This window comes from Aricia agestis, chromosome 17 (assembly GCF_905147365.1).
Source record: "Aricia agestis chromosome 17, ilAriAges1.1, whole genome shotgun sequence".
In the NCBI taxonomy this organism is placed as follows: Eukaryota; Metazoa; Arthropoda; class Insecta; order Lepidoptera; family Lycaenidae; genus Aricia; species Aricia agestis.
In genome coordinates this window covers 2,305,033-2,314,618 of record NC_056422.1, presented here as the reverse complement: position 1 = coordinate 2,314,618, position 9,586 = coordinate 2,305,033, and positions in this window count along the sequence as shown.

The window sequence follows — 9,586 nt, the reverse complement described above, 5'->3', positions numbered from 1 at the left end:
GTAATAAATGTCCTGCATGATATTTCTGAATCTGGATTTATGTTGTGTTTAGTTTCTGGATTATGACCGGGGGGGTCATAGTAGATGACACAAATCCAGATGGGAGGAGGGGGGGGGGGGGGGGGGGGCATCTGATGGCGCCATGTGGTAGTATGGTGGAAAAAACATTCAAATCGGTCCAGACTCCAGCCGTTTAGGATTCATTGACATCAGTGACATTAAATATACGCGCACAGAACATTGACATAGGAAACAGGCACAGAAATAACATGATGAATAAAAATGATTTTTCAATTTTGTTACGTCTGTTTTGACTTTGTTTTATTCGCATTAATTGCATTACGCTAAGGTGCAGGTCCCTAGCGGCCATGGAATATTTCCTTCAACATTTCAACAATTTTTGTGTCCCACCGAGCGTTTTTTGGGCCTCTGAAAAAATGTTTACTTTTCAAAATCCGAATTTTCGGTTTTTTCGAATATTAGATAAAATTCGTTAGCTCAGTTAGCACTCAGAAGCCGATCGTGTTTTCGGCTCATCTCGACCTTTCACACATAATGTATTACATAACGGCCCGTATCACTTTCTATCAGGTGCCGTATGGTGTTTATATAATGTGACTATTGTATATTGTGTTGACACTTGTGTATTAATAAAAAATGCAAGTGTTACAGCCGAGACTTGGTACCTACTACTAATATAATATTTTATTTATTTATTTAGTGATTCACCAACAGAATCACATTTAACAAAATACAAAATACAGCACAGTTTTTTGTGGATGAAAGGTGTTCCAATGAAAGGTGAAATACAACATGCTTTGCGACAATGGGATGAAATTAAATGAGTATTATTAATTAACAATACGAGTATTATGTTTAAACATAGTTTTAACGCTTATTGGAAAATTTTACAATACATAACGTTAATAATATTATTATGATCGGGGAAACAATATTTGCGGAATTAATTAATCGCATTCACTGTATTACTGTTATCACCAAAATGTTGTTTTATTTTACATTTGAATGCACTTAGTTTGTCGGAAAATATACAAATGTTGGGGCAGTTGGATAAAGCGTTGTAGGATCTACACAATCTTCTGAGTGGTGCGTAATGGCCCAGGTTGGTTCTTGCAAATTTGACATTAAAGGTTTTATATTGGTTTTTTCTGGGTAATCTTGTAGGAACGTTTATACAAATTTTACTTAGTAGTCTATTGTTATCGGTAGCACCAGTCAGAAGCTTGTGTAGAAAAACTAATGGGCATTGTCCAAAAAAAATCACATGTACTTTTTATATTTTTTTTCGTTAAAATAGGGTATTTTAAGAATATAAATTAAATAATTTTAAAATTCATTGGCTACTTTTTTCTCAATAAATTTTTAAAGTTTCGCTCTGACGTCATCATCGGCGGCCAATAATTGACCTCTGCAGTATGTTTTTTCCTTTCAATCTTATTTATAATGGCTGGTTCGTCAAATGCAAGTTCTCATTATGTGAAAGCTGATACGAGAAGCTTACCAAAAGTTCGAAATGTAATGTTGGTCGAATTTATTGCTAATTTAACGCCATTGAAGGTCAAACAAAGGTTAAACATATTTGTTCAAAAATATAAGTAGCTAATGGGTATTTTTTTCGTTTATATACAGAAAAACGATCACTGACCTTATTCCTCGAAATGTTTTTGTAATGAGCAAAATTAAAAAAAAATGGACAATCCCCATTCAAGATATTTTCGACGCACAAGCAGTGAATCGAGATGGAAATGTTTGAGCCTATTGACGTAGTGAGGTAGTTTGTTAATTAAACGATGCTTGTAGGTTAGGTACCAAAGGAATCGTTTTTGGACAGCTTCGAGGCGGTTCGAGTATATCGCGTAATGTGGATTCCATTCAGCGCTACAGTACTCGAGCTTGCTGCGTACTAGGGCGTTGTAGAGTATTATGGAGGTGTGTGGATTCCTAAAGTTAGTGCAGTTCCTTTTAATAAAGCCTAGCATTTTTAATCCGTGAGATACTATGTAGTCTATATGTTTATTCATTTGTAATTTTGAGTCCAGTATTATTCCAAGGTCTCTGATCTCTTGCACTTGAGATAGTTGGTTTTTGTTGATGAAATATGTGGCTGAAGAACATTTAAGTGTCCGGGAGAAGCGCATATAGAAGCATTTATTAACATTTAAAGTCATTTGGTTGTCGTCACACCAGACAGATAATCTATTGAGGTCGTCTTGGTCGTCATTATGTGCCTAGACATTGAAATTTATAATATGATATTTAAGTTTAATTTAATGAAGAACTGAATTTAATGAAAATCCCTAGGTAAGTAATTAATATTTGTTTTTAAGTACGTCAGTTACTCTGTTACGTTAAAAATATCTGTTTATAGTAAAGGTTAGTCTATAGACATAACTCATAAGTCATAAGTCATAACTCATACCACAGAGTACTATAATTATACTGGCGTAACTCATACTACTTAATATAAAAGTGTTTGGTTGTTGTCTGTAAGGCAAACTTCCTTATAGTATTGTAAAAGTCCAACTTAATCTCAGTTATAATAACAACGTTGTCAAACTGTGTGTGTGCCTTGTCACTTTACTTTCGAGGAAACAACAAAATCAACTAAAATAATTGATTACAATGAGGTTGGTGAGACTCAGTGCCAAGAAATTTTAACTTACTAGTACAACTTCTAATTTACACATGAATAGTTTACAACTCTAGTTTTAATAAAATACCATGGCATCTAGCGTCAAATAGTTGAAGTGACGTCTATATCAGTAAACTCTTGCTTGTCTCACTTCCGTTTTGGTCGTGTAGATGGCGCTGATATATATGTGCACTACGTTAGTTCTACTATTAGACGCTAGATGTCAGTATTAAAATAAGTAATTTTGAATCTTTTTATGCATGTTCGAAGGATTTTTTTTAATAATAGAGTGCCAAAATGTTACGCAAGTTCATTACTTTTTATTTTTATTAAATACTTAAAATCAAAATTACTTGGGCTAAGATGGTCGCTTTGGAGAATTATAAATAACATAATATTATGAATCATAATATGGATTATTTTTTATAATCACAAAATTGCTCAAAATGGTCACTGTCTTGGCAATTCAGATGTCCAAAGTCATTGAGAGGAATTGCGTAGGAATTGCTAAATGTGACCATTTTAGCCCCGCTGTAGGTTTGATTTTTGAGGTTTATAAAAAACACATGAAGACGTGGTAATCGTCCCTTAGAATTCAAATATTATACTTCGTCAAGTAATTCGTTCTTCTTCGTTTCCTACAAAACCGTTGACGTAGGTACCTATTATAAGTTAATAATATAAATCCCTTAACACTTTTCTTCCATCGTTTGCAATTTCACTGCCCGCAGTCAAGCAATTTTCATCTAATGACCGATAAGAGGAAAGTGAAAACCTTCGCCATGGTCCAGCGGACTCGACTTACCGCGGGCTCTGCCCCTACAAATTACTACACTTGAGATTAGCTCAGATATAAATAATGTAAACAAACTGTTTTTCAATTTTTCTTTAGAATACGCAAGAGAATATAAAAAGTGTGTAACAAACTATAATTATGTACTCGGCGAAACATGGCGGTAGCGGTCATTGACTCCCTGTCAAAAACTTGTCATTTTCTATATTATAACCGCGATTGACAATGAAGTGTCAGATGTTGTCAATCGCGGCTTTGTATGGAAAATGACAAATTTGACAGGGAGTCAATGACCGCTACCGCCATGTTTCGCCGAGTACCTACTGTATAAGTGATAATAGGAATAGAAATGCGTCATGAGTTTAAAAAAAATGAAAGTTGAAAAAAAAACTCTTTTAGCGCTGCTGCTTTCACAATAAACTCTATACAGGGGACTCATACACACCTAAAAGTATTATCACTTTGTTTTGTTACAACTTACACCCTGTATATGCTGATTTATTGACCCCCGGCAAAAACTAGGGGCTTTTTCAGTGGTGACATGATCGAGTGTATGCAGGTCTGCTAACTACCTATTATCACTTACAATTTAGATGGCTGTCTCGAGATGAAAGTCTCGACTCTTGAGGTTGTTTAATAAGATAATATTATAATATTATCTAATATATTAATGACTAGCGACCCGCCCCGGCTTCGCACGGGTATAAAATATAAATAGCCACTGAAAAAATGATTAAAATCGATTCTGCAATCAGCAGTTTTGATTTATATTCATTACGACCCGCCCCGGCTTTGCACGGGTATGAAATAAATTATGGCCTAAGTCACTGAAAAAATGCTTAAAATCGATTCAGTAGTTTGATTTTAAATAATTTATATTCATTACTACCCGTAGCCCGCATTGGTCGGTACTTACGTCCCGCAATTTTTAAATCTGTAATATCTTCGAAAATATTAATTATCTATTCTGTGGCATTGGTAGCGCCCACTTCGAAACAGGCGTAAATCGCAATATTTTAATTTCGCCATAACTTCTAAACTAAACGTCCAATTTTAATTCAAAGAGCAAATATAATCTACATAAACTGTTCTTAGTGATGAAATTACTTATTTTGATAAGGATTATTAGCATGAGTAAAATAAATGCGTTTAAATGTAGTCCAAAAGAAATCAAGATTTTTAAATAAAAAAATGGTTTTTGTGCCTCACTTGACATAGATAGGTATAGTGTGTCGCGGACATTTTTGTAGATATTTATAAGATCTACATTTACTTAGAACATTGTATAGTTCTATCTTTTATAGTTTAGGCAGCGTACAAAATAAGTAAATTTTCTGGTTGTTTCCGAAAAACTGAAATATCTTACGGAACCCTATATTCTCCAAAATAAAAAGTAGCCTATGTTACTCGTAAATAATGTAGCTTTCGAATGGTGAAAGAATTTTTAAAATCGGTCCAGTAGTTTTTGAGCCTATTCATTACAATTAAACAAACAAACAAACAAAGTTTACCTCTTTATAATATTAGTATAGATAGTATAGAAAATAAGTCGTGTATTCCTTCCTGACGCTATAACTCCAGAACGCACGAACCGATTTCCACGATTTTGCATTCGTTGGAAAGGTCTCAGGCTCCGTGAGGTTTATAGAAAAAAAAATTCAGAAAAAATTCAAGAGACAAGCAGGAAAACAGGCAAAACAACGTTTGCCGGGACAGCTAGTCTACTATGTATGAATTATTAAACAATCTCCAGACTTCTTTGTGGCTGGATAAGAGTACAAAAATTATAATAATATTATGTAACGATAATACAGTTGTTCTAAACTCTAAATGATAGCTCGACAGCTATTATTACAATTTCTCTTCCGTATGTTTAATAAAAAAGATGGTATTTATAATTGTATCACTGTACCCTAGGGTTGCCACCAGGCAGACGACCAGATAAAGCCGGACATAGTCAGCCTTTTTATTGACCGGTCAAAAGTTATAGAGTTAAAAATAATAATTTATATTATCTATTATCAAAAACCTAGACCTACTTATTTTAGATTATTTTACATTTTATCAAGCAGAAAATTTGTACGCACGAAATCAAAGCTATCCTCGATAGGTGTCCGACTTGTTTATACAAATGTCCGGCTAATATAGTTAGCCAACTAACAAGGCATCTTAGCCGTAGAGTTGTCTAACTGGCAACCCTAGGCCCACCCATTGCGTGTAGCATCTTGAAGACTGGGTGACGAGTGTGTTACGTGAAAGCAGATCTATTACAATCTTTGGACAATTTTAAAGACATTTACTATTGTTATTTACCGACTTCTTTGTTGCGAGTTAAAATACGCACACAGTATGAGTTTTAGTATTATGGAATGCGCGAAAATTTTAAGGAAAATGTGGTCTCCCCGAAAATGTACTAATGTCTCTAGCGAACATAAGGCATACTGTTTGTTACATGTAGGTACTTAAGAAATTGAATCTAGGCAACGCAACAGGTAGGCACTTACATAATATATTATGTGTACTTTATTAATTAATAATATTTAAATAAAATAAAACATTAAGGCTGGCTCCCATACAAAAACACAATTTTTGGCCCCTTTCCCATACAAAACACAATATTTTTGCTCTATAATAGTACGGATAACGGAACCCTTCTTGCGCGAGTCCGACTCGCACTTGGTCGATTTTTTGTTTAGTTACTGAAATAGTTCTCTCAACCTCTAGCGCCCGGCGCGGCCTTACAGAGACCGTACGGGGCCGCGACCCATAATATGTTGAAAAACACTGTCTTAGGAGAAACATACATTAGGTAAGCAATATCATTATCCATCCTTTTAGCTTTGCCTGAGTCGAGTAAAAGACACTTTACAAAGTAAATACACAAAGCAATTAATTTTTAAATTAAAGTCCACAATGAAGCCGGCCATGTTGAACTAGTTTGACAGATAATCGATTTTCACAGGTTGTATAATCGGTTGAATCGATTATTCGCTCGACTTTTCTACTTCAAACAAAAGTGATGCTGCGGTATTTAGTACGTGAGAGATTAGCGAGTGATGTAAGGTAAACCAATAAAAACTGTCTAGCTATCGCAGATTGCTCAGCCTGGTGACAGACAGACGGACGGACAAACTTCAGGCTCGACTTCAATATTTCCGCTAACCTGAAGTAAGGTAAAATTTGCAAAGTTGGTGGATGGCTAATGGCTAGGTTGGAAGAAGTCAATTTTGCCGCCCTTAATTTTTTGTATCTCTATGCAAATGCCCTGCTCTCCCCTCGTTAGGGTGGGTTGCACCAGAGGCGTGGTTAAAGTTAAAGTTAAGGTTAAAGTTATGGTTATAGACTATAGTTAAGGCTAAGACTGGGTTGCACCAGAGGCGTGGGTAAAGTTAAAGTTATAGTTATAGTTAAGGTAAATTTAACTTTAACTTTACCCTTAACTTTGCCCGGAGAAATTGACAGATGACAGCTGATCCAACAAGGTTATACATGCGCGTGGGCGGGGGCGCTGCTGGTAAAGGAGAACTGTCAATAATTGCGGTTTTTGTATGATGACAGCGTTAGTTCCTTTGTTCGCCACATGCATTTAAAACCTTGTCGAGCTCTATGGTTATAGTTAAATATGGCGTCTTGAAGGCGTCCATTTTTAACTTTACCCAAAGATTTGACATTTTGCACTGTAGTCAAAGTTAAAGTTACAGTTAAAGTTAAAGTTAGTTGGTGCAATCCAGTCTAAATTTAGCTTAAACTTTAACATTAACTTTGGCCGAAGAAATTGACAGATGACAGCTGGTCCAACAAGGTTATAAGTAAATAAACGTGGGCGGGGGCGCTGCTGGTAAAGGAGAACTGTCTTTGTATTATGACTATAATCATATGATTGTATATGATGTTTATACATGTTTAATGTTCATATATTATGATTAAGTAATTTAAGTACATATGATGTTGTATGATGACAGTGTTAGTTCCTTTTTTCGCCACGTGCATTTAAAACCTTGTCGAGCTCTTTGGTTATGGTTAAATATGGCGTCTTGATGGCGTCCATTTTTAACTTTAACCAAATATTTTACATTTTGCATTGTAGTTAAAGATAAAGTTACAGTTAAAGTTACAGTTATAGTTAAAGTTAGTTGGTGCAACCCAACCTTAGATCGGGCCCTAGGCTTGTACAGGAATGATGTATGCGTTGCCATTTTCTAGTATTATGCTGCAGAGAGCAAATTATCCACGCTCTGCTGGGCGTGAACGCATCAGAGCACCTGACAGTCTAACAGTCCCAATATCCCATTTAATTATTATCAGCTCTTATCGACTATATTTAATGGATGAGTCACACATTTGTCATACATTGCACAGCTCTAAAATCTAAATAATGCAGATTAAGCTCTATAGACTTTATTATAGAAGCTGACTTCAAAAGCTCCAAATACTTTTAGGACCGCCGCAATATAGCTTTGTTAGTATAGTGAGGAAATTGTCGATGATGTAATCTCTAATCTGTTGTATTAATAATAATCAATCAATGTTTAATATCCGCACTACCACACAAGTTGCAGCTTAATTTTAATGCTTTCAACTCAACTTAGGCCTACGGAAGTAGGAAGCAGGGAATACCGTTAGGAATTATTTTAAACCTATCAGAACTTTATATGCAATTTCTTAACCAAACATTTTTCTTACATAGAGTTAATATGTATCATGTGTTTATACTATAAACACATAATACATATTAACTCTATTTGGACTGACTCAAGCCTATAAACTTTACAGGCTTGAGTCAGTCCAATTTATAAATAGGCCGCGGCCTAGAGGCGGCAGATTTCGTACACGGGGCGGGCGGAAATAAATATCCTACACTTATAAATAATAAAAAATATTGGGTATAAATCCGGAAAATGGCCGGAGCATCGCCTCATACAGCATATACTTATTAGTTATTGACAAGAAAAGTCCACCTGCGTCAATTCAACTTAAAGTTAATTACAAAATATTAAATATCATGCCTTCTCTTTCTTAAAGACGAGGAACGAGAGAAATAGCATGACATGTAACCCAGGTTTAACTATTTAACCCAGGCTGGCGTAAGGGCCAGGACACATAAACACAATACGACGTCGCGTCACGTCGTGTCGTACCACGACGCGGCGGGACGATGTTTATGTGTCCCGGTCCTAAGGGCCACACGCAGAAAGATATATTGTTTAATTTTCTGTCAAACTCATAATTAAAGTTAAGTTATCATTTGCCTCTGAGTGTGGGTAATTACGGCAGAATAAGTACCTAGTACCTACTTAAGTACCGCAGACTCACCCAAAGTTTCCCGGGTAGCAGACAGGCAGTCGGCATGCGTTGTATCCCTTCCCGGTGAAGTGCTGGCCAGCGTTGAAGATGACCTCGGAGCAGCAGGGCGAGGAGCACCTTCCGCTGTCCCACGACGGGGTCTCGCTGTCGCACCATGTCAGGCACTCCGGGGACGCGTACCGGGGGTCCACCGCCAGGGGATCGAACGCCCGGGGGTCCAGCGCCAGGTCGAACGCGCGGGGGTCGTATATGGGCGTTAGGTCGGTACACCGTTCCACGTAGGCCCCCGACAGCTGATCCATGTACTGCTTGTACAGCCGCTTCTGCCGCTGGTTCTGGGACACGTGCAGCCGCAGCACGTTGAGGAAACACATCATTAGTTTAACTTTCGCGATAAAAGTTAGTAATGAACGGTCGCGGCCGCGGATGGCGGCGGTCTGCGCGCCGAACCATGCTCTCGTTTCCCCGAGAAAAAAAGAAAATGGCCGCGCGACGGCCGGAACCGCTTCTCCGTGGCTACTGGCTACTATAATACTAGATGACGCCCGCAACTCCGTTGCGCCAAAACTCGTTTATCGTGCGGGAACCGTACATTTTTCCGGGACAAAAGCTATCCTATGTCCCTTCCCAGGGGCCGGGACTCACTTTCTCTCTCACTCACACTCACACAGACTCACATCTCCATACCCAAGAAAATCGGTTCAGCGGTTTAGGCGTGAAGAGGTAACAGACAGACACACTTTCGCATTTAGGTTAGTCGCGAAATAAAATCCCCCAGAAGCCATGCATTCTTCCGTAAAAGTAGTAGCTACGATTACGAAGGATTATTATTATTA